Genomic DNA, 20,672 nt, shown 5'->3' with positions numbered 1-20,672 from the left:
GCCCAGAGTCAGTGCAAGGGTAGCTGGTGGGGGCAGTTGCAGAGGCTGGGCTAGGGAGAGCACAGGGCATGGGAAGGGCATTTCCAAAGGGCACAGAGGGTGCCAGCTGAGGTGGGAAATGCTGCTGTCTGATGTGCCAGCAGGATGGAAAGGAAGCCAGGGGGAATCAGAGACCCCCAGGATGGAGGCTGCTCTCCCATGTAATCATCATCATAAATGTTATGACTCAAAAACATGAGATCTTGTCAAAAATGAAAAAGATGCATGGGTGTGGCAAGAGCTGCATGGATGTTTCCCCCTCAAGCTCTCTCTCTCCTGGCCTATCCATGCTTTGTGTCACTCCAGCTGTCCCTGTGCCATGGGTCACTCGCTAGAAAATCGGTGCAGCTGGTTCTGCTGCCCGGTGGGTGCATGGTAATCTCACCATTTTTGCTCAGTCCTTGCCGGTGTTTTCTCCCCAAGCCCTCCAGAAGCATTCCCTGCTAACCTGCCCTTCCCAGTACCAGCTCTGCTCACGTCTCTGCCGCGCCTTTGCCTGTCCTTCGGATACATCTGTGTCTTTGCCCTCCGAGAGAGTGCCCTTTTTTCTGTTGGCAGCCCTTGTGTAGGTGCAGTGTGTTGTGCTGCCTCTCTTCTCTGTCTCACTCTATTCTCTTTCCTGCTGATGAGACCCATGTTGCTTTGGCAGAAAAACTAAAATACAGTAGTTCATCAATCCAAAAACCACGATGATGCGCTTGTCTGACAGCGGGGGTTTGGCTGAAGGTGATTTTGATTATGAGCTTGACTCTTCTTTTCCCTTTAAAGTAGAAAAGAACTGCAAGACTTTATGTCTAATATAGATTTTACAAAGGATTTTTTAAAAACTCTGTCTTTATTGGTGGGCAGTGTAGAGAAATTGCTTGATTTGAGAAGGTATAGGGAAGAGAATTGGTGCTGGTGTCAGTGCATGTCCTCAGTTTGGAAATGGTGAGCACTTTGTGTCTCATCCTCAGGGGACACAGGGATTCCTAGTCCAGAAGAAAAATGTCTGTTGCAACTCGTGCCACCAGGGCTGGTTTCCTGCAGTACATCCAAACTGGAGAGAGGTGTGGCTGCAGGAGAAATGCCTGACCCTTTCACAGTTTTTCAGATGACTCTGGAGGATCTCATGTGACACAAAGGGCCAAAAGTTCATCTATTACAGCCATGGTAACAAAACACATCAGGATGGGACTATGAGTGGTTTGGGAGGGAATGTGCTCCCCTTCCTCCTGTAATCCTCTGTTTAAATTGAAATGTTGTTGAAAATTCAGTTTTAAAACTAAGCTAATCTTGATCTTCTGTATAAGCATTCCCCCTGAGCCTTTTGGTAACATAAAAACTGACCTTGGTGTCCTTGGGTAAAATCCATGTTCCTTGCAATACTGCACATGATGGTCCTCGCCCTGCAGGCTTCTGCTCTTCACACTAGCAGTGTCTGTATGCCATCAGCCCTGAAATAATGGCAAGTCATCTGGAAGCCCTCTGGAATCACTTTATCTTAAAAGGTCGTATTTAAGAGTAAAAAAAATGAAATTGAATAATCCATTTGTAACTTCATCTGGAAAGGGTTGGAATCCGATAGAGAACAGACTTGTAAAGATATTTGTGCGCTCCTCATTCTGGGCAGTGATTTATGTGCCATGTTTGTACCACTTTTACAGCCAACCGATGCCTAAAATCAAACTGAGCCGTAGCAACAGCAGAGCAAACATCAAGGTGGGGCTGATCTCTGAGCACGCCAATGGCTGGGAGAGGAGCCCGCACTTCCCTTGAAGTCCCAACATCAAAGATGACGAATAACTCCCTTCTCAATGTTCCAGTTTCTCACATCATCTGAGTATCCTTTGGCAGCAACAGTTGGCCCAAGCCTTGGAGCAGCAGCTGGTAAGTCCAGAGGCAGAACTGTGATGCCTGTGGCATCAGATGTACTGGAAACCCTTCTAAACTCTATTTTGAAGTTTCAGCATTTGTGTGGACCTAATTATAAGACATAGATTCCAATGACAGGCTGTGTGTCTGATTATGCTTGGTGGCAGGGCTTATACAAGGGCTGAGTGGTTACTGGCTGCTCTTTAAGGAGAGGACGTGGCTGGCAGCACAGGGAGACATGATATGGGCTCAGTCTGTGACCAGGCCAGGAGACTGAACTGCAGCTCAGATGAGCTCTCCTGGCTTCTCCCTTGGTTTGCTGCGTGGTTTTGGGTGAGTCCCTGAACTCCTCTGTGCACAAGTGGGCCTGTGATTAAAATGTGATCACCTGCTTGAAGGGCTGCTGGGTGTTTGCATATGCTGAGTACTTCAGGGTCTGTGTGAGCTCATGGAAACATGTGCAGATATGTATATATATGTGCACACACACACACACACACACACACACATATATATATATATGTAAAATAGATATATCCACCCATACACACCTATTACATGTATTCACATGTGTGAATGCACCTGCAGGAACTTTTGGTTATAACAATATCATCTTATTTCACTGAGTCACCACATCTGAGGGCTGTTTCAGTGTTGTGAAGTGAGCTCCACTGATTCCAGGTGCTGGCTTTCAGAAACCAGTCAGCTCATACCTGTGCCCACCTTCTTGGTCATCTCACTGTGCTCCCAGCAGTGTTCTGGCACGTGCTGGTGCTGCAGGTTCCCAGGGAGGTGTGTGCAGGGCTGGAGCCTGTTCTGACACTACTTTTAAAAGTCTGAACATGATCATTTGATGTGGTTTTTCAGTGTGGCAGAAAAGCTCACAGTTCACTCATGCCTAAGGACAGTATATTTAAAAATAAAGCACTTAGTCTTAGAAGTAGCTTAAGCATGACTAGGAAATTGAAGGGAACCTTAACTACAGAAGACCCTGGGATGTGCAGTGTACAGTGGTAAATGACTGCTTGGACTGTGAGCCTTGATACAATGTGATGAATTGTACCATCATTTATACTGGTAAAATCCCTCATCATAATGGGCAGGGCTCACTGGCACCACAGCTCCTGGAGCAAGAGTGAAACTGAAACTATGGCAAAACACTGGAGTACTTCAATATTGTTTTCAGAGGAGTCAGGATGCCAGCAGATCACACTGAAATTTGTTTATTGGATCATTTAGATGTGAATCTTCAAAGCAGTGCCTTGGAATTAAGTAACTTTAATTTCAGTGAAAATTTCACCCTAACTGCTCCAGATTCTGTGGAAAACTTTAGTCTGACGCTTTAGAGATGTAAAGTTCAATGGCTCCTCTTCTGTTACAGGTGTCAGTGAAAAATAGTAATAAAAAAAATGAGTTGTGCAATGCTGAATCTACCAAGGATTCTTATTATATATTTATAAAATAAACTCTAATGGCTTTTTGGAGTGGTTATGGTGTAGTCTGTCAATGTATATTAAGATTACTATGATAGTACATAGCCTTTATGATAAAAGCATGCAAATTAACATAGAAATCTGCAGAACTTTGCATATTTTCCTGTAGTTTAATACAAACAGATCCAGATTTACAGAACCATGTGCACAGAAATGGTGTGTGCACATTTTTTGCATGTGCATTGGTGACCTTAAGCAGGAGAGTGAGAGAGGGGAGCAGCTCACATGGCTCAGATCTGCACTGAGGTCTGCGGCTCCGCATGCCAAATGAAACACAAGGCGACTTTTGATGGCCAAGTGAGCCATCAAAAAGGTTTTTTTAATGGAAATGCTGTCACACTCTTAAGTAGAGTACTGCTGCCAGGCATCACATCAATAATGCAAACTTTGGAAGACAATCTTGCAAACTAAATAGCCAAGAATTCTGAAGTGTTTCTATAAAGAAAAAAAGAAAAAAAAGGTGATCATTATGAAGAGGGGGGAAAGCCATCAAATGAAATTTAATTTTGCATTCAGATTTATTATTGCTGTCTGTTCCCAGTGCTGAAATGCCTGTTTACTTGCAAAGGACAGTTTCTTTCCATAATGAATCATAGTAACACTTAAATTAAGCACAGTAAAAGAATGGTTAATGTCATAACACGCTGACAATTTAACCTGGCCAATATTTTTATTGCCTTGTACAATAAACCTAACAGAGCACAACTTGCTTTTTGACTGGTGGAAAATCGGTTATGAACCGCCAGGGAATGACCAATTTTTCAAATGCAGCCATTCAGTCACACTATAGCCACTAATACTTTTTTTTTCCTGTACACTATTGCTGTTATAATCTTTTGAGGATATTTTATCACGGCAATAACCTCCTCAAAATCAGTCTTTACTGCAGTTAATGACTGGACAGCTGGAGCATTAACTGGCCTTGGCTTTGCCTCTAGCCATTAACTAACAAACCAGTTGTTATCTGCAGGTAACAACCAATTTCTTGTAGAATTTTCTTGATAAAGTGTCTCACTGGATAAAAGTTGTGGGTTTTTTCCCCCCTTCTTTCCTCAGCTAAGATCTAGCAGGTGTAAGATAATACACAGAGAAGTAGCAGTAAGTAAGAGTGCTGCAAAATAAGTTAAATTATAAACCAAAAATCCATAAAGCGTCGATTGTTTACTCCTGCCAGAATTTTAACAGCATTAATAAAAGATTGCTCTTTTATCATGTCTCGGTCACTTGGGTGTGGTGCATTGGCTGAGCTGAGGATTTTGGGGGCTGTGTCCCCTGGCAGCATCAGCACATGGCAGGGCAGAGAGCAGACGAGCAGGGGCAGGGCAGCTGCTGGCCATTTCAGCACAGACCTAACAACGTGGGGACTGTTCTCAAAGTGCCTTTCATCTTCAGCCGACGCTGAATGAAGACACAAGTTTAATTCTGTATATGTTATACTTTATGAAATGGGTATTATTTTTGAGGGCCTTCATAAAATTTTAGCCTTTTTGCTTGCTGTTCAAAGTTATGAAGTGTTAACCTCTGTTTTGTTGCACCATTATTTTAAAAGTAGGGTTAGAAGATTCAGATGAAATCAGAACTTTACCGAGGGCTTTAAAGAGGAGATCCACAGCATCGTTAAACAGAAGCAGAATAAGTAAAATGTACAAATGAAACAACCATAAAAAGCCAAGCTCTATCATGCCATAAACAATGATGTTTTAAAACTCTTAACAGGCTTAATAACAGTTTATTATTTTACCTTAACCCTTTTAAATGCCTTGTTTTTCCAGCTTTTATTTCGGTGGTTCTGAGCTGTTAATACCACTTCTTAAATTTTCCCCTCTAGGTATATTTTCCAGGGGTGAATATGAAGAAAAAGTAAATGCAGCCATGCATTTGCTTTTAAAAAATACGGTGGGCACTGTGCCCAAAACCCTTCCTGGGCTAGGCTGTGGGGTACAGCAAATATCTTGCGTCTCTAGTACTTAGAGAGGATTTCTAAAACTAAGGGTGAAAATCCTGAATCAGTGGGAGCCTGAATGACAGGTCAGTGTCTCCCAGGGGTCAGGAGCCTCCCAGTGTCTGGGTTTGCAGCCTCCCCCATAGCTCCCATCTGCCCCACACACAGGGACCACGGCTTGTCCTCCCTCCACTGAGGAGTTTTTTGTGTGCTTCCAGATGTTTCCACTGGAGTCTTTTGAAAAACATTTTATTGTTAACCAGAAATAAAAAATTAATAACAACCAGAATTTCAAACCAGAGAGCCGATTTCAAATTCTCTTACATTTTGAAATTATTTTAATCTGGGAAGTTTTGGGGGGTTTTTGGTGGTAAGGGTTGTTTTGCACTTGGAATTGCTGTGTATTCTCTGCATATGCAAGCTGTTCCCTTTCTTTTTAGTACCCATGTAGAACTGGCTCATGCTAAGGGAGATTTTCTTTGGACATTGATGTAAGAATAGACCCCTTCACTGCATGTGTACTAACTACCAATATTAGTTGCAATTCAAGCATTTCCAGCAATTTGAATGGATTCAATGATTTTTAAATCATTCTTAATTTCATATGCCTACTCCTTTAATCTCTTTCAAATTACTGAAAATGTAAGGCATTCTAAACATTCCTGATCATTCTTCACTGCTTTGGCCCCATAAAGCCAATCTTTTCCAAAGTTAAGCACTTAAAAATTTGAAGTACTCCAATAAATTTAAATTGGCATATTCTGTGCATATCAATTGAGAATTATTAGAGCATTAATGCCTAGGAGTGATGGCTGAGGGCATGCAAACCAGTTCATACATTGATTTTTAATGGCTTTTTATTGATTCTGTGCTTTTAAAACTTGATACCCTTAGGTTGCCTCTTACATAGAGTTAACAGGTTTGTGATGATACACCAAGTTCGGAAGAGGGATCATTTTCCCCTTACACATTTTCTTTTCCCCTTTTGGCTTATTATTATATATTGCTCAGATGCAGATAACAAATATACTTGGTCTGTGGCTTTAAAAGTGGGGATTGTCACTTTAACAGGATATGGCTCGTCATGTTTCCATGGCTTATCTGTAGACCAGAGTTCTGTTCAAACCTTTAAGGGTCTCTCCTCCTCTCAGTGTGAGCACACAGTCCTCACCAGCAATGATGGATGCTCTAGACCTGCCCTGACAGGATTCTTAGTAATTTTTAAATGTCAGTCTTAATTTGTCAGGCCAAGATATTGTAGGTGTCATAGAGCAGAAAGTGAAAATGCACCTTAGTACTTTTACATTTGGAAAATGATTCATTTATATTATGAATAGAGACCTCTGCTCTTTATGTAATTCCACTGCATTTATTAATAATTTGGTATTAACCTATTAACCAGTACATTGTCACTGCAAGCTGCACTGGTGCTAACTGGGGCAAGCAGGTGTTGTACTGATGTCTGCCCTCCTTTGGAGGAGGAGGAAGCCTGGGGGTGATGCACAGGCTCAGAGGAAAGGCTGGGAGACCTTTTGTGGCCCTCCTGGGCAGGGCTGGCAGGCTGAGGATGTGTCCAGCTGATGGATCAGGAAGGCTCAGGGAAGCACCACTTTGAACCAGTTACACCACCACCCTTCCTTGGGTGTGAGATGTGCTCTTTCCAAAGTTTTCCTATGTGGGTCATAACAGGACAAGTACAAATATTTCTAATAGATTCAATTCTTGTGGGTTTTTCAGTGCTTCTCCCCTGCTGTTTGGGCTGCGTTGTGTGAGTTTTTCGGGAGGCAGCGATTCCAGTTTCATTTCATGGGGAACCAAACGCTCACACTGCATGGCTGGGATGCTGCTGCTCACAATTCCCTTGCTGAGGCTGGTGCCAGGAAGCCTGGTGACCATCAGAAGCAGGTGTCCCTCTCTCCCCCCACCCAGAGATCCCCTCTGGCAGTGGGTAAGGCACGTAGCAGTCTGAGGAGACATTAATTGCTGTTAACTGCGATAGGCGCTTCTGTGTTTGGGCTTTGTTTAGGGCAAATTCCTCTGCAATTGCATTGTTAGAAGCCACGGGTCTGTTAAAGTGGGAGTTATTAGGCCATGTGCTTTCTGTGTGTTGTCATAGTCGGAACAACACCAGTGTAAACGTCTGTGCTGGGCAGGGGAAGTGTTAAGTGAAGAATAAAAACAAGCCCAAATTCCCATTTGGAAACTGCATGCCTCAACAAATACCACTGTTCATAGCAAGTTATTAGTTTCTTGGTTGTAATTCTGGCCCTTTCTTAAAGGGAGGTGGAAAAAAGCATGTAAAAGAGATTTTTGACACTTCATGGTGTATTGAATGAACAGCAGAAAGCTCCCCAGTCTGCCCATTCCCATTTACAGTTTGGATGTGGCTGAGGCAACTCTTCTTTCTCCTTTTCCACGAGATTCCCCATGTCTTCTGGTGGCAGGACCCTAGACACCCCAGAATACACGTGAATAACACACTTTCAAATTAAAAAACCTGAAATGTCCCTTTTTCTTAAGCAGGTGTGTGAGAGGCACACGTAAGAAGCCTTTCTGTCCACCCAGATAGGAAGGAGGTCTCTGCTGTGGGCAGGTGGCACTGGTGGGCAGCAGCTCTTCCTCCACAGGGAACCAGGCAGGGGAGGATGTCATGTCCTGGGGCTGGCAGGGGTTGCCTCCCTGAACGTCTGATGAGGAAGTGGGAAGTAGTTAAATGCTCTCTGGGAGGTTTAGGGGAGTGTTTGCTGGTGGATTTGGCTGAAGTGAGCTTCCATGTCTGTATCTGAACTGAACATTCTGAAGTTTACTTATTTCAGACCATCCACTCTGCACTGTTACTGCATGTGGCTGAGTTTCTAACAGCTTCCAAATCTTAAATGTTCCTCTTTGTATCAGACCAGCTATGTAAAAAAGGACCTGCAAGAAGCTCTTTTCTCCTTAATGTACAGTGTTCTCCTTTTGTTTTTGCTGTGTGCCTTCCAGAATTAGAAGATTTGGAGTGAGAAATGTGATTTATATATTTATTTAGAAGCCACTCTGAGCAACAGCACATTTACTAGCTTGGTTCCTTTTTATGAATCTGATTCATTGCTTATTAAACCAATGGAAATCTTTCCATTGTTTTCAGCTGGTTCTGGCTCAGAATTTCTTGGTGCTTGACAGTATTTAGTAGGAGCTGAAAGATTTGAACTTCTAAATCATGCTATATTATGGTCTTCTGCAATGCCTGTTTCTTAATTATATACATAATCCCAGTATCTGTTGCTGGATATTTCTGGTTCAGCAGTTTCTGTTTAGTTAAATTTTCTCAAGTTTGGTGTTATGAAACAGTTAAACAAAATATCATCAATATCATATTTGTCAAAACGAGAAACTAAATATTGAGATCAGTTTTATCCATTCATTAGTTTATGGACACCGAGTCCTCTGAGGAATGTCACAAATTCCCTTGCTGTCTCTCGGAGCTAGATTTAGCATTTGGATCTTTGATTTAATGGAAAGATACATTAAGAACTGATACAGTCAGACAGGTCCCAGTGGGGTGTACATCTATGTCGGCTTTTACGTCACAGTTCTTTCAGTCAAGATTTAGCAGGAGGTTATTTTATCCAAAAAGTTGTTCTGGAATGTGCCATGCACTTTCCCTAGGCAGGTAGTGTCCTCTCAGGTGAGAGCAGATGCTGTGGGTCACAGAGGGGCTGCAGTCCCTGAACACCACTGCCACACACCTTTGTGCTGTGCCAGGCACCCAGCCTCGTCCAGAGAGCACTGGGAACTCCCCCAGCTCTGATGGGCTTGGAACCGCTTGTGTTTTCAGCAAAGTTCAGTGTGAGCGTGTTTTATTCTTTTATATTGACTTTCTAAATATATGCCAGTAGCTGTCATTTCCCTCAGGAACCTTTACTGAATCCATGGATTTGGATTTACTATTATAACATATTACAGGACAATTCATTTGTAAGCACTGTAACCTGTCCTAGAAAGCAGATTCTGAGAGGAATACTTTTATCCTTATAATTTAATGTATCATGTAATGAAAACTGATCTATGTAGTTCAAATTCAGACATTAAAACAAGTTAAAAGGGTCAGTATATACAATAAATTTCCCTTTGCCAATTTACTCAGTTAATTTAGACATTGCCTTTTCACTTAACTCATTAAAACTTTCTTGCCAAGTTTACTTATCTGTGTTAAGGGTACAATTAATATTATAATTTTTAATTATCCACTTGGTTTTATCAGAGCCAAAGTGTTTCCTTAAGTGTGAATATCAAAATAGAGCCTACATTTTTTAAGAAAGTGAAGCACTGCAGTTTCACTAATTCCTTAATAACATAAATATTTGTGTATCTTTTTCCTTACTGTTATACATCAATAGTTGTGTTGTTTTGTTTTATTTTATAACCGTAGCATAATATACTACTGAAAGCTATATTTTGTACTACTTAATTCTGTACCACTCATTCTGATTTATGGCATCATTTTGTTTCCAGCTCACTCCTTATCTTCAAAAGGCTTGATCCAAAACTCATCAAATTCAGAGGAATAGATCCCAGTGGGCTTTGGATTAGACTAGTAGGGTGAAATTGTGGACTTCATGAAGTTTGCATTACATGTGCAGATATGCAGTACTGAGATTACTTGATAGATTTCTAATTCAGCTTCTTCTATTTAGGAGCAAGTTCTTGAGAATCCTGGCCATGCACTTGAAATTTAAGAGACCATTTTAGTTGCATATATTCATCCATTTTCTTACTATGACATTTGAGAATACATTTATTTGCCAGTTTGATTTTATCATCATTATGGAGGGCTCATGTTTCTAATTTCTCCTACAGTCTCTTGAATTGTTAATGTTAACTCCTACTGAACCCAGCCTTGTTTCCTAACAGAGGGATGCCATTCTGAGCTGGTATTGATGCTGAGCTGTTAACAATACTTTCTTCAGGAATGACAGCTTTACAAGTCATAATAAAGGACAGCTCATCACAAAAGTGTGGAAAGGAGTTAAAGCAGAAGACTCCTGGTAAATGCTATTACAACATATTTATCTTGTTATTTCTTAGTTATAGATGCACGGAGTGATAGACATAGAATTATGAACTTGATTTAAGTTCTGCAGTGCAGCAGAAGCTGTTTTGTCATCTTCAGAGCTCTTGCTTTTCTTTTTCACCTGACATTGTTAAATTGCAACACCCTGGACATATCTTCCATTATATACCAGCTAGAACATTCCTGGGTTTGCCATTAACTTGTTCACTGCTAGTATTCTGCCTGGCTATGTATATAGACTGCTGCAGATGAGATCCATTTTATTAAATAAATACACAGGGAGTTTGTTAATATGAAACGACTGTAGCAGATACAAGTAGATAATCACGTGTGCTACGAGCCACCTCAAAATGCATTTGTGATATATGGCTGTGCTGCCTGATCCATGGCTATTGTGCAGCTGATTAGCTGTGGTGAGAAATTACTCATTCCCTTGTATTAACCACACTGTTTAACTACACTGTTTCCACCAATCAGTATGAAGTATGCCAACTTTGTTTAGCCTGTGCACTTGTGCAATGATGAACAAGTAATGCATAAAACAAACCCTCCTACCTAATCAAACATTCCTCAGAGATTTGAAAACAGAAACAAAGGGTAAATCCATTCATAGATTATAATGGTAAAACAAACTAAAGTTTGACATATGTATATGGAAAGTATGAGCACATGATATGAATATTTTTTAAACAACAACATGTTTGAATTATTAATAAATGCAAAAAATATGTTTTAACACAAAATGGAACAATTGGAAGGATATATTTCTTCAGAAGCACAAGGATTAGGAAAGATCTCAATTGAATGTAAACACTTTTTTTTTCCCCCTTTTGCTTTCCATTTTAGGTTTTTCAAGTGTCTGTTTCAAGTGGTTGTAGTTGGGAGAAGTTTTCCTCTTTCATCCCTTAGTGCAGTACAACCTTCTTTCTCCAACTATATAATAAATGAGGTTTGTTAACCCTCAGGGTGTGAAACCCATTTTTCTCTTCTTGTCCTAGGGTGTTAGGTGTTGAGGACAGCTGATGAGCAATCCTTTCAGAAGGACTGCAGAGCTATCTAGGAAAGGGCTTATATTTAATTTTGCCATATATCCTGGTTGCCAGGTTATTTGATTTTAAGATAATTAATGGATCTCTTCATGGGTATATTTTTTCTTAGTCATCAAGAAAGCTCAAAATATTTTATAAGAGTGATTTTACTGGAGAGTAGTAAATATTGATGGAAGGAGATACCAGAAAGCTCAGGAAGTTCTGGACTTTATTTTCCCTTATCATTAGATTTGAACAAGCACAGTGCTTGTAGATTTGAGGGGGCCTGTGATGAGAGACCACTGTAGGCATTTTCACTGGTGACTACACATCAGCTAGGGGCTTTCATTCTGCCCTTCCCTACAATTCTTATTGGATTTTGTGGCTGCTGGGTGAACAGATAAAGCACAAAATACTCATCAGTAGAAATGCCATGTATAAATAAAATCCTAAACTGAAGCCATCATAAGCAATTCAAAGTAAAGACAACGGAGTCTTTAACATTAAGCCCTTAAGGGAAACAGAGTGAGGGAACAACAGTGCCAACTTTAACTTTTAATTCCCAGTTGTGTATTGGCTTGTACCCCAACTTTAACATTAATCAGAAGCTTCTCTGCATTTCATCTCCTCATTTGCAAAAAAATCTTTGCTGAAAGGTTATATAAAACTCATTATTTACCTGAGTGACCAGAAAGGCTCTCAAAGTGCCATTCCAAGCTCTCGGGTGAATGCTTATTTATAGTTTTTTAATAGGCATTCATTACCTGATGGATTGGAAAGACTCTTTTTGAACCAGTTCCTGTCTATTGGTTAAATACAGATTGATAACTTTTTCTTAAAAAGCTTATTATTAACCAGATAAGCTCATCACCTTTGGATTTCTAAAGTGGTGATTAGTTTTAGCTTCCAAGGGTTTATTCAAGATTTTCACTGGTGTAACTTGAATTTTGCCCAGTGGGCCATATTCTGGAAATTAATTACAGTAGTGCAATGCTTGCAAAACCCTGACTGCAGCAGTAACATAAGCCTGTTTGCACAAAGAAATACCTCAAACCTATATTGCTGCTCAAATATTGGGTAGTCCAAGCACAGGGCACAGAGGAGGTAAAAGGGTGCAGCCCATTTTAAAATTCCTGGGAGCTTGGTTGGAAACACATTGTTAGGCATATTTTGATGTCTAAAAAGACATAACAAGTCCTATTCACACCTCTGTGCAATTTGCACAGCCTTTGAGCTTCACTGATTTTGCTTGGTGTATCATTCTGCTTTTGGGGATTTGCCTCTAGCTTAAATTACTGTGGAAACAGAAAAAAACAAAAAAAACCAACCCTGCACAGTTTTTACAAATGCAGCTTGGCAGTGTGGGCACAGGATCCCCATGCAGAATACCTCTCTGGGTGGCTCTCAGTGGCTGCCATCCTTTGTGAATTGAGATTTACCCCATCTCAGCTGTTCCTCCCTTGTTAGTGCCACGGGCGATGCTCCCTTGGCGCGGCTCCACCGGCGGGCAGCTCCAGCTCCTCACCCACCTCTGCAGCTGTTAGCACATCTGTGGGGCTCCAGAGAGACAGGTCCTGGCTAAAGAGGTGTCAAACAACACGGCCATACACTCTCATCACTCTTGTGATCCTTGAGGGCTCTTCCAGGGTCTAACTTGTACCTTAAAATGATGCTCTCCAACAGCGTCGGTCGATGCTTAAATCCAACATAAGGATGAAATGGAATGATAAGAAAAAAGAGCCCTTAATTTGCAGTGCTCCTGGAAAATGGCTAGGTTGTTTGAATTCTCTGGGATTTCCATATCATTCCTAACATATTTGAAAATTTCAAGCCTTGTTTGCTTGTGTTTTATATTTCTAATTTGCAGAGCATAAGGATACCTGTCTTTGCTTCGATGCTTTTCTCTGTCCACTTTTTCTTTCATTCTTAAAAATTTAAGGTGGAAATTTCCATCCTGTTCATTCTTTTTTTTTTACTCTGTGGGGTAAATATATGCTGTTAGAAGGACCACTGGACACTCTCTGGAGAGAGCTGTGCTTTCTCAGCTGTTTAGCCAGAGTAAGTTTTCAACAATGTCAGCCAATTCCTGTATTTTGGTGTAACTTCCCAGTTGTTTCAGAGATGGTTTTCCTTCAAATGCCTCTAATTATGCAAAGATGCTGTCTACAAAATAAAAAAAAGACTCAAGTTTCTTATGTAAAATTAAATAGTATCTGGAAAAAACCCTTTTGGGTTAAGTGAGAAAATTGAAAAGAAATACCTGAAGCCTTAAAGCCCCTTGAGCTTAACAGAAAGGAAATTATAAAGGTCATAGTGTTGGTGTTCTTTGACATCACCTTTTGCTGTTGCTAAACTTTGGTGGAAGTGCTTGTCTTAACAACTCATCTTATTAATTTCTAGAAAACCAGTGTCCCATTTGGTTAAGAAATTCTTAAAATTCTGTTCAAAGAATGTAATCAAACCCAATTATACTGTTTGCCTCCCTCTGCTGGCTGTGCAGACAGCGTTAGTTGTCTTCTTGTGTGACCCTCTCTCATTCCAAGCCAGCAGGTTGATTATAGCAGTCTTCACTTCAAGGTGGGTGAGCAGCTATATATGAACAGTATTATGGAAACAGGAAATTTTTAAACATACAAGTCTTTATTTTTGAGTTCTTAAATTATTAGAAACATGTTTTTATTAAAGAAGGTCCCTCTAACCTCTCCTGAACTCATATTCTGGACTGGTTTAGGTGAGGACAGGAGAGTCATGTGCAATTTCTTTGAAGAAAGGCCAGGTGCTGAGGTACAGCAACAATATTTTGGCAGGAAAATGGCAAATCAAATCCAACTGTCCAAGAGGGCTAAATATGAGCAGAGCTGAACAAATCTCTGTGTGTACACACATCATTCAGGTGCTTCGTATTACACAGAGAGCTCTCCATCAGTTTTCAGATGTTCTGTTCTGCACTGGTGTCACTCTGTACTGATGTATATTTTTCACATATATATCGTAGCCAGCTCTGTCCTTTGTCCCACTCCCAGAGCCTCTGCAATTCTCCAGGGATGTTGCCTAAATCACTTTCAAGAGTCCAGTCTCTTGTGAGGATGTGAGCTAGTCCTCTTTGTTTTATTAGCACTCTCAGGAAGCAGCCCTGGAAAAGAACCTGTGGCACAGTGTGGTGGAGCCTCCCTAACAACAAAACCAGGGATATCATTTTCTCCTCCAGGAGATTATTTTTCTTGTTCTTGGGCATCATCAGTTTAAGTAGAACTTTTTGTCCTGTGTCTGTACTTGGACACCCAGAGTGACCTTTTCAAGGGGCAGGTGCAGTGGTAGAGTTTGAGGACAAACAAAAAGAGAGGAGTGTCATTTTCATTAAAGATATTTAGGAGAAAAAAAATAAAAAATAAAAAATGAAGACACGAGTATTATTTGGAATTGGTAAAAACAACTCTTGGGAGCAAAGCAATAGCACTGAATTCCTATTCCAGCTTTTCTCTGGATGTCTGTACCACATCATTCTCTCCTGGATGGTGCTGAGACCCTCATGTGTCTGCCCACCCGCTGCCCCTGCCCCTCTGTGGGACCTCAGCAGCTCTGTGTGCCCACAGACACAGGGACGATGGAGGGGAGCCCCTGGGCTGCCACAGCTCCAGCTGAACATCTGCTGGTTGTGGTGAGGGTACACCAAACCACTGGGCATAAATCACATCTCTTCAGACATAAACAGCCTCGCCAGCTCATAAGAGCTCTGCCCTTATTATTGATTTAAAAAAGAGCGTGTTCTGTACCCCCAGGACGGTGTCCCTGGGGGTGGGTGTGAGTAGGAGGGGGGGCCACGCTGGCTGTGCCACCAGGGTGTCTCAGGCCAGCTGAGGGCGAGCTCTGCCCTGCCCTCGGGCTCCCAGCCCTCTCCCACCCTGGCAGGGTTTTCTGGCTGCCGTGACACCAGGCCCTGCTGCCAGGGACAGCCCTGCTGCTGGCACGCCATGGCCAGCTGTGGGTGAGGGGACACCCATCTTTGAGTCCACCTCACACAGCACAGCCTGCTCTGAGCCCCTGAGGGCAGACTTCACTCGAATCATGTGGGAAGACCTCACCAAACTGGCTTGTGATCTGCCAGAGGTCTCTTCAGATCCTCCCAAAACATCCCAGGCTTCCTTCAGCCTCAGCCACCAGCCCAATGGAGTCTAGGCACTTCTGTGCAGATGCTGAAGAGGCTGTACATGAGGCAGTACAGTTCAGGGACACCTCTGCTGTGTCCCCACAGAGCAGGAGGTGTTCCTCACTGGCAGCACCGAGCTCCCTGCCGGGGAAGTGATGCACCTCGCACACGGGCCAGCGTCGGATGGTGGAGGAGAAAGCTATCATGGTCTTAATTGCTTTAACACAGGGCTTAAAGTGTGAAAACACAGCTTAATAGGTAAGACACCAACATTTTCAGCACATCCTCAAAATGTCGCTTTTTCCTTCAAATAAATCTGCAAATTTTCTGATGGCACAACAGCTTAAACATGGTGATGTCTGACAAGGGAGGAGGCTCTGTGAGGGCAGCTGTGAGCCAGGATGGAGGCACAGGCAGCACAGGGATGCAACTGGCAGAGGAAAGGGAGAACTGGGATGGAATAGGATCTGTCAAAACAGCATGTTGGCATACTGGTGCTCATCGATGACTCAGGTTGCAATGCAAGATGTAACCAAAAGTAAGTATTCTATTACCAGCTGTTAAAACCAGGTGGGACAGTGTTCTTTGTCTCTTCCACCACCCATCCTCCCTCCAGGGGGATATTTTCTATTAATGGGCCATTGATTCTCACTGCAGGACTGATAAAAATACATCTTCCCATTGTGAGATGCTCCACCCAGGGGAGGAGCCAAGTGTTCCTACCTGGATATAATCAGAGAATCAGAACACCACAGGCAGCCTTTCTCCACTGGATCCCAGAGGAGAGAGACCAGACTGTTCTACAACACCACTGGACCTTCAGAGGAAAACTACACCCTTCTGCAGGATCACTGCTTCAACAGAACCACATCTGTCACTCCAGGAGAACTGCAGCCACCACTTAATTGGACTGCTACCAACACCCTGACCAACTGGCTCTGTCAGTGGTTTTTGTACTGCATTTTATTTTAATTTTCCTATTAAGTTGTAGTTGTTTGTTTTTGGTTTGTTTTTTTTTTTTTTTAAATTTATTTATACATACTAGTAAAGAACTGTTATTCCTACTCCCATAATAGGGAATAGCCTGAGGTACCTTTAATTTCAATATTATAATAATTTGGACAGAGGGGGTTTATATTCGCCATTTCAAGGGAGGCTCCTGCCTTCCTTAGCAGACACCTGTTATTCAAACCAAGACAATCAATAAGGGAAAGTGGCCAAGTGCTGGGATGAGCACAAAGTTATAATCAATAGATGTCTGGGGTTTGCTATGATCTTTGGGACCAGGATGGAAAGAAATGGGAAAAGTTCAAGGAAACTGTTGAAAAGTGGGATATTGGTTAGAATAGTTGACTACTTACCCAAAAAATTATTCTGGCGTCTTACCTCAGAGGTAAGATCTTACCTTCTCTTTTAAATAGCTCCTGAAGAGCTCTGACAGACTGAGAACAGGCTCGATGTGAATTTGCTACAAGAGCTAAGTCAGTGGTAATGCACTTTAAGTTGAAGTTCAGCTATTCTTTTGGATATTTTTCCCAGCACTTTCTCCTCTTGATCAACCATAATTCCTGGTGATTACAGCTGGAGAAGGAGACCTGCTATACCAATTCCACATAAATTTAAATGTTAAAGTTTAAATCCTGGAGCAACAGTTGTCTCCTGATCTTCTACATTATGCTTGTACTGAGACTTACTGCAGCTTTCACTCTAGCTGTCTTGGAGGGTATGGGAGCCCCTGTTGTGCTGAATGGAAGATGGGCACAAAAGTATGTCCTGCATGGGTTTATAAATGCTGTGCCTTTGTTCTGGAAGCAGAATTTGCTCGATTCCACTAGGTGGATCTATTGAGAACATTGTTCACTCTTTAATGTAAAAAGCACCTTTCACTTAAGGGAATTTTTTTTTCTTTATTACCATTTTACTCAGTTCCTTATGTTCTAAAAAACACCAGGGTGACCACTTTTGTCCACAGAAAGCTGTAAAGCCATGTATCAGTCTGTCAGTCCATAGTACCTTGAAGGACTTCTCTTCATTGCAGTTTTGCCTTTAGTTTGCAAAGGAAAAGAGTCAGTGCTGTGAGAGGGAGCTGCACCTCCACAGTGACCTGGCTTTAGATGCTGCTTCTATTGCATTTCACCTGATGTCCATTTTGTACTTTCATTTGCATCATTTCCTGGTGGCTGTGATCTGATGAATTTTTGTAATGACTTTATCACAAAAATTGGCCAACATAGGCTCCTGACCTTAGTATCTGCTTTTTTTTGTGGGTCTGCTTTTAGCTGACCCACACAAGTTGTCTGTGATGTCAGGCTCAATGATAGTTGATTACTATATTGAGGATGTGGATTTATCTCCTAAAATCACCCAATTTTTTACAGATTCTGATTATCTTGACCCTGTGATGATGATGAGTACAATCTTGGTTGGTTGAATCTATAAAGAGATATTTATTTTGGTCATGGCCCCTGGGAAATAGACAGCTTGTTCTCAAATGGATTCTGCTTCTATTCTCTTTTGAAAGCTGGGACCTCAGAGACCCTTTACCAAGTTTTCCTAAAATCTGTACCACTGGGAAAACCTCCACCCACCTTGTCAGTTTGCTGGGGTTTTGCCCAGGAAACCCCAGTGTTTGTAACAGGAATTTTGAAAGGCTTTTCCCTTTTTTTTCCCTATGAGACTGTTTTATTTATGTCATCTTGAACCATGCTTCAGCAACTTTCTTGCTGGCTGACTTGTGTTTTCACTGGCTCAGATTGCCATGTAGATCTCACCACCTGTTCCAGAGTTTGCTGAAACATTTAATGCAAGTTTCCTGAAATCCCTTATTTAAAGCTGCTGCTATTGGATGATTTCCTTTATGTGCCTTTCTCTATCAATATTAAAGAACTGATGTTCTGCTCTTGGAGAAGGGACCCCCTCCTACAGGCATAAAGCTTTGAATGGGCTTCTTCAGCCTTTGTTAAAAGAACAGCCAGTTGCTTATCACCTCTCTTTAAGAAGAAAATGCTGATCACACTTTTTAAGAACAAAGGCAGGATTATTCCATGGTCCTTCCTTATAAAGCAAACAACTTATAAATATTTAAATATATAAAGATAATGTTTCTCCCCCACCCGTTGTGTAAATTGCTGTATGACCAGTTTGTCTTTTGCTACTTTCCTGCGTAAAACCTCATAAAATACTCCTCCAACCTGGACTTTTGTTGGACTCATCAAACTTAAGGAGACTTGGGATATTCTCCCCTGTGATTTACTTCTGTCTGAAATGAGATCTTCCAGAAGGCTGTCTTTCCACAAATGTAAAAACCATGATGTTGCCTGGCTGAGGAACTAAGCTTTCAGTTCTCCTTTTTAAAGTTTGACAAGTTTGTAGCTGATTGCTTTCCCCCCCTGAGAAGGTGCCCACTGTGCTCTGAGGCCAGGCAAGAGCTTTGCAGAGTAAGGCACACAATGTACATCTCCTGTGATCTTTCTGTGCTCTGTATACAGAGTTCTTATCTTGTTTTGAAAAGTACTCCTGCCCATTCATGGAGGAGGCACAGAAAGGAGTACAACCAACCAAAGAAGTTGGAGAAGTAGCTAAGGACAGTTGAGAGCACACAAAGGCTTTGAAGAGAAAAGATCTTTCCCTGGATGCAATAAAAGGAGAAAGGAATAGCACTGAAAAATGGGGAGAAATAGGAAGCAATATGGGGGGGAACTACAGAAGTGCTGATGGTGCCTGGAGCACTGTGAATTCTGAGAGGTGTTGGAGCAAACTCTCCCTGAGCTCAGATCTGAGAATTTCTGAACCCCAGCGAACCAGCAGTCATTGCTTAGGTGCTGGAGCTTGTCGTTGTGTCAATAAAATGAGAAGGTCTCTTGTCTCAGGATGCAGTGAGCTCATGGATCTACATTATCTATTTGTGGTCCACTTTGGGCCATCCCAGCCCAAATAATCACATCTATGAGGTGCTGGGCAGTTCAGTTTTGATCAGCCTTGTTAACAGAATCCTCCCTTGACAGCACCTCTGCCTGCAAGTAGTAGTCCTGCTCTTCCAGATTTTGAGAAGAATTTGACATTTTCTTCCTGAGGATCATCTGGACCATTCAACTGAAAAAAATACCAAAAAAAAACCAAAAAAGAAAAAAACCCAACAAAACAAACAAACAAACAAAAAAAGTAAATTTGATTGGTGATTCACTAGTGCTGGACCACCGCACTGCCCTCATCTTATTGAAGGTTTAGTACCTAATCTCAGTTTCCTGGGCGATGGTTCTTAATCTTTGTCCACTTGAAAGTTTCTGGAGGGAAATTATTTTTTCCTCCAGAACAGAAAAAGAAGGAGAAATATTTGAATTTCTGTGAAGATCAGAGTCAAAGCCCTCATGTTCATGCTTATTTTCACTCAAATTGTTGTTTCTAAATGAGCATCATGCATTTACTCCAGAGGAACAGGAAATCCCAGTTAGATGTCTCAAGCTCCTCTGCTGTCAGTTGCTGTTTCACCTATCTCTAGTCAATATTCTTATCTTTGTCTCAGGAAAAAGAACCATGGGGCTTTCCTGAGTTCTCATTCTTCTGTAACTCTTTGTGAAGTACTCTGAAATCTCCTGTCTGTTGCTGATTCCAGGTACTTGATTTGGCCCCTGCCCCTGAAATGCCATCCCCTCCTATGTGGTTTGTTTTATGTAGCCCTAGGTCACAGAAATCCTAAGGTGAAATCTGATATTTTTTAAAAAAGGTATGGCTCATTCTTTTATGAGACTGCTAATAATGTTCAGCCTTGACAGGGTTAAAAGGCAACATCCATTTCCCCATTATCTTGTTTAAAAAGTGCCTTTTTTAAAGTCCATATGGCGACTTCCTTTCGACCTGCTTTCCCATCCTCGTCTCTTTGTCAGGGCTGTCACTTATAAAGAATCACTTGACTTACAATAACAAGTTCAAAAGAAGACAGAATATAATCAGTTGATCCACGAAGAATTGAAATAAAGAACACCCCCACTGCTCCAGTTATCATTCCCATAGAGATAGTGATATTATTGATGTGATTGCTATGCTAATTTCTATAGAAAAAACTTGTATTTTGGAATTTGTTCAAAGAGAATTTCAGACACATCAAATTGGAAAATGC

This window comes from Cyanistes caeruleus, chromosome 12 (assembly GCF_971803275.1).
Source record: "Cyanistes caeruleus chromosome 12, bCyaCae1.hap1.1, whole genome shotgun sequence".
Lineage (NCBI taxonomy): Eukaryota > Metazoa > Chordata > Aves > Passeriformes > Paridae > Cyanistes > Cyanistes caeruleus.
This window is presented reverse-complemented; position numbering follows the sequence as displayed.